Here is a 6,073-nt window from a genome sequence, read left to right on the forward strand (position 1 = left end):
AAAGCACCATATCTCGTTCTTCATCTGAAGCAGAGTATCGAGCTCTTGCAGCTACTAGTTGCGAGATTCAATGGCTAAGTTTCTTGCTTGAAGATCTACGCATTACTTCTGATGGAGTTGCCAGCCTATTTTGTGACAGTCAATCAGCAAGGCATATAGCACAAAATAACAGCTTCCATGAAAAGAACGAAGCATATAGAAATAGACTACCATGTAGTGAGGGAGAAGCTGCGTCAAGGTCTTTTCCACCTATTGCCTATTCGCACAGAAAACCAACCTGCTGATCTTCTTACCAATCTCTTAACAAAGAGATCTTTTACAAATTCCTTTCCAAGCTTGGTGTGTTAAACATTCACCCACCAGCTTGAGGAGGCGTTTTGATGTTCCCTGTTATTTTACTGTTGGGCTGGGCCCTCTCTCACAAAACTGTTGGGGTGAGTCTTCTCTCCTTTCGTTCTCCACGTGTATTATATATATGACTCAATGCATGCAACTCCATGCATGAAAACGTTAAACATTACGTTAATAATAAAAGCTTTAGTTTCTTCTCATTGTTACTGTTCATCTTCTCTTTCCTTGGCTCTGCCCTTTATTACTCACTGTGGGAACGCAGAACTTCAAAATATATTATTAGTCTATTATCATTATTCCCAGTACTATAGCTATACCTTATAATGTGTCTCGCGAGGGTATGCATAAAAACTACAGTACATTAGTTTAAAATATAAATATTAAAAGATAAAACTTATTTATAGTTAAATAAGTAACTAAACTTGGTTATTATGTTGAGCATGCTACAGTTGTTAAGGTAATTGTGAGATTTCTTAAGATCCACGTATTAAAAAAAATAAAAATGAAAGAGCTATCTTTATTCTGTTTATATTTGAAATAAATCTAAATTGAATGGTGCTCACACCAATCATGTTGTACATAGTTAGTTTAGTGTTTTTTCTTAGATATGATATTATTATGAAAAAGAGAAAAAGATGAAATCTATAGTAGAGAGACACTTGGAATCTAGTATTGTGTAAGTGTTGATGATGCTACCAGATTTGAAGGAATCACAAATATTTTTTGTATCTAGTATCTGCTGGTGATTGAAGTGTTTCCAAAAACACTTGGTGCCCTGATCTGTAATGACACTGTTACACATGTTATCATTTTTTTGTCTCCTATACGAAGAAAGCTGCAATCTCTGTAGTAAGGTCTTTTACTATTAAAAAAATGAAGGTTTCTTATCTTCTTATTGAGCTTACATGATAAAGTATTCAATCCTTGCAGCACTCATTCTTCTAGATAAAAAAATTGTCGCAAAAAGTGTTTTAGTTTCTGTTGTTGAGGAAACTATTTGATAATTTTGTATACTCATGTTCTTGGGTCAGATCTTTAAGATTTGGAATAACTCATTAAACAGGATATCAGGTTTTCCTCATTCATCATAGATGGCTTCTTCTGTTAGTTTAGTGGTCTATCCTCTTCCCATTCATTATTGCCATATTCATTTAATTGAATCATATATGCAATAAGTGTATGGCAATAATGACACAAACTTACATTTCATGACACAAACTTAGTTTAAAAGGTGGAACCAACAATAAAATATATTATATAATAACAATCTATTTCAGTTCATCCATTATATAAAGACCATCCCAGTTTTTAACATCTCTCAACTATATCTCAATTAGCTTTCTCTCTTTCTTACGCCTATTTTACTTGCTAGGCATGGTTGAGCTTCCGTTCAGCTCAAGGGCTATTCCAACATTGCTCATTCTCTGTTTCTTCCTTATTTTTGGGAATTTCCACAATGCAGAGGCCAGAAATAGACATTACAAATGGGAGGTGAAGAATGAGTATAGGTCCCCTGATTGCTTTAAGAAGCTTGTTATCACAATCAATGGAATAACTCCAGGACCCACCATCCAGGCTCAGGAGGGTGACACGGTTGTTGTTCAACTTAACAACACTTTGATGACGGAAAACCTTTCCATTCACTGGCATGAGATTAGACAAGTTTGGCTTCATCTTCTACCCAAAATATATTTTCAAAATATAAGCTTAAATAAAAAAAGATTTAAATGATTAATTTAGACTTTTCATATATTGCTTGGCGGCACATTTATTTATCAGTTTGTTGTAGACAAGGTAAGTTCTAATATTCTACCCACATGAATAATCATATTAATTCCTTATCTTCTGTTTGCCGTTTGCTGTTCAATTCTTTCATACTTAACACCAAAACAGCTCTTAGTGTCTTATTTGCTTGAATCTTTTATGTTACAGCCTGGTATATATCTTTACCATGCTCACTATGGAATGCAAAGGGAAGCGGGGCTATATGGACTAATTCGTGTGGCACCCCGTGACCCTGAACCCTTTACCTATGACTTTGACAAGCATTATTCTGAACGATTGGTACCACAAGAGCACTTATGAACAAGCTGCTGAACTATCTTCAATTGCCTTTCAATGGGTGGGAGAGCCTCAGGTAAATTAATTGTTCAATGCAAAATCTACCATCTTTTCTATTTCCTTTCTTCAATGTGTAACTGTTGGTTTTATTCTTACTCTTTGTATATATTTGTTTTCCCCAATCACTTCTGATTCATGGAAAAGGAAGATTCAACTGCTCCAAATCTCCAAGCTTGAGCACTGATGTTTGTGACATATCAAAATGTTCTCCCTTTATACAAACTGTGATCCCAGGCAAAACATACCGACTCAGAATTGGCTCCAAATAGAGGTAATCAAAGGTTTTGTATATAAATAAATTTTCATCCATCCTTTCTAAACAAATCTTCTAAACATTATCAATTTATTTTTTAGTTTACCAAGATAATCAGGTTATCAATTTATTCTGTAAACCACCTACAGAATCAGGTTAAGCTTTTCATGTGTTGCTTTGGTATTCATTGAAGTCCAATTTAGCTAACAATGATTTTTGGCCTTTTCAGTTTTAGTTTTAAATTTCTGATGTGGTGTTGTTGTTTACCAGATGCCAAGATTAAGAGTAGATTGAACTTGGCCATGAGCTTGGACATCTACGTTCCAAGGGATGAAAGGTCTGATCACTTGAAATTGTCAGACTTTCTTGTTAACGCACTGAAGTCCATACTTCAGGTTATCAAACCTGAGTTGGAATCTCTATTCGACAGCAGCCCTGATGAGTTTAATAGATAGCTTTAAAGATGTGTTTAAACTCTACGTAGGTGGGATCAAGGTGTCTGAAGGTATACTTAAGAATGTTAGGATAAAATCCCTGCAGAGCTGCTCAAAGAACTTTCCGAACTGATGGAGAAAGGTTCCTCAAGTTTCCCGTGCCTCAGGTGATTAAAGGTATTTTTACTGTGCTGACAAAGAAACCTGAAAATGTCACGTATTTTTGTAAATGACTCCCATATGATGACCACATTCTTATAAATTTTGAGCAGAAGATAAGTCTGCATGGAGAACCGATGAAGAATTTGCTAGAGAGATATGCTTGCAGGTGTAAACCTTGTTATTATTCGCTGCCTCCAAGTACGAGCAAGTGATTTTAGCCTTACTATTTTATAATAGATCGAATTCAACTAAATAATTGTATTTATAGGTTATTGTTATTTAACATCTTACTATCAGTTTTTTTATTTTATTTTACAAAACATGTTTTATATTAATTTAGAATTTAATTTCTTCTGAATTTGTATTTAAATATTACCTCTCAAATTAAGAAATCATAAATGGGTATTAATTTTTATATATTATTCCCAATGATCTTACTATAACATTTCTTTTTTATAATGTTTAAAAAAGATGTACAAAAGGTGTTCCAGAAAAGAAAAATAAGATCACGTTGAGTTGTAACGATAATATATATATATATCATTGACCTGCTGCAACACTATTATACCACTTCACATAAAACTATAAGCTAACTTAAAAAAGGCTTGAATTTTTAGTCGTATTGATTTGGATTTACAGGGCCACACCAAAGTTTGTTTTACCAAGGTATTGTTTATTATTAATAAATGGATTTTAATGAATAAGATGAATGAAATAATGAATTCAAATTGAATAAGATGAATGAAATAATGAATTAGTAAGTAATTTTAAAGAATAAGATTAATGAATTAGTGTTAGATGATAGAAGAAGAACATAGGGTTTGACAAAATTATTGGGTTATTTTGGTTTGACACATTTTATTATTTGTAACCGACTTTTTTTATATATGCACCTCTTAGAAGTAGTGGGGGTTTCAAAACCGTCAGTAATAGGAGGGCTTTTCAAAATTGCTGGAAATAGCAGAGGTTTTCAAAAACCGCCGGGAATAGCGGGGTTTTCAAAACCGCCGAAATAGCGACGTGGATCTTCCAGGGGAAAAGCGCAAACCACGGTAACGCACTTAACGGGGGTTAAAACCGCCGCTAACGCCAAATATAACCCCCGTTAAAAATAATTTTTTTGTAGTGTATAAGGTGAGGTTTGTACCCACTTATATACTATGAAATGTCTTTATGTCTAGTCGATGTGAGATCTGCAACGGTTTCATTACTCAAATGAAGTCGAAAATAAAAGAAGAGTGCCCTATTTATTAGAGAAGAAGAGAGGAGTAGTGTGCCATGCAAGCTACCTAACCCTAACTTTTATGACAAGTTAGGATTAGGGTTTGTGTCTTGCCACCCAAGATATCTCAAACCGTAGTAGTACTAGAAGGTGGTTTTTTTTGTTGTTATTTTATGCTTTCAGTAAAGATAAAAATCTCGTGTGAGAAAGTTGTTACAAGAGTAATTAAAAGGGGCTTGAGTCCCCGGTCAAGGTACGTATTTTTGATACTACACTGAAATTAAATCTTCTCTTGTTTTGTATGTCTCACTAACTTGATCGTCGGAGTATGATCAATAGGTAGAGCTCCCTCTATTTCAACGGAGCCACGTTCCAGTGCAACAAGAAGACACAAATAGATTCCAGAGGAGACAGATCAGAAGTGGAGCTTTTCACCAGAGTCAACTGGCGAGAACATTTGGTGCCCATCGCGGGCCCGATAAAATCTGATCCCATCCACATTCGTGTTTAAAGCCTTCCAAAATGATAAGGAACCCTAGGCAAGCACCACTGGGATCTGAGGGAAGTGATGCCCCCCCCTACAACAACTCATGGAGACTATGAGGGCTCTCAGGAAGCCAATGAGCAGAACAGGCAGAACTAGGAATGGATTCAGCAAGAAGCTAAAGTCGAGCAAGAGAGTCTACAAGAAGAAGCCCGAGCTGAGCAAGTGCTTCTGCAGGATCAGATGATGGCAAAGATAGAGGCTTCCTGGGCAACCAATGAGGAATTGCGCAAGACCAATGAGGATTTGCGCAAGAATCTACAACAGTGTGACTGACTTTTAGGTGGCTCACGTTTGGCTTTCTTCCATTCAGCAACTCATAAGTGTTAGAATATATGGCCTTAAACGAGAAGGGGGGGGGTGAATTGTTTAAGAGAGGTTTTTGAAATCTTTTTCAAATTTAACAAAATTCTTTGTATGAATCCAGAATAGAAATCTTAGCCAAGAACAAAAGCAATAAAACAACAAGCAACAGAGAACAATCGGTTGTTTCTGCGAAACAATCGGTTGTTTATACCAGTAAAACTTAAAACAAAATTTAAACGAGTTTGAGGGTAAGAGAGAGATACACCAACAGTTTATACTGGTTCAATCTTAAGCCAAGAGCTACATCCAGTCCCCAGAAAACCACTGGGTAATCCACTAAGTAATCAAACCAGATTACAACACACAAACCACCAAAGTAGTGACCTTGAACCCTTCAAGAAACACACTCCCTTTGGAAAAACATACACCAAGAGTATTGATCTTGACCACCTCAAGAGCACACAACTCCTTGGCAACTGATCCTGCCTGTTGACCAAAACGCTGGAGCTTTGCCTCGTCAAACTTGGATCGACGTGTGCGCCGCGTCAATCTCCGTCCTTCGCCGCGATCCACCTCAAGAACCTGCAAAAGAACAGAGCGGCGCCGCTGCGGCCGATCACACTCCAACGCCCAAGTCAGTGACTGAACCACCAATTACTAAGAGTAACACTCAAGAACTC

At 36.3% G+C, this 6,073-nt stretch overlaps 1 pseudogene; it reads left to right on the forward strand.

Moving 5' to 3' along the window:
- The first annotated feature begins 1,558 nt into the window (after positions 1 to 1,558).
- LOC137817607 (L-ascorbate oxidase-like) lies at positions 1,559 to 3,679 on the forward strand (annotated as a pseudogene).
- The last annotated feature ends 2,394 nt before the right edge of the window (positions 3,680 to 6,073 follow it).

Source organism: Phaseolus vulgaris, unplaced genomic scaffold (genome assembly GCF_000499845.2).
Source record: "Phaseolus vulgaris cultivar G19833 unplaced genomic scaffold, P. vulgaris v2.0 scaffold_266, whole genome shotgun sequence".
NCBI classification, from domain to species: domain Eukaryota; kingdom Viridiplantae; phylum Streptophyta; class Magnoliopsida; order Fabales; family Fabaceae; genus Phaseolus; species Phaseolus vulgaris.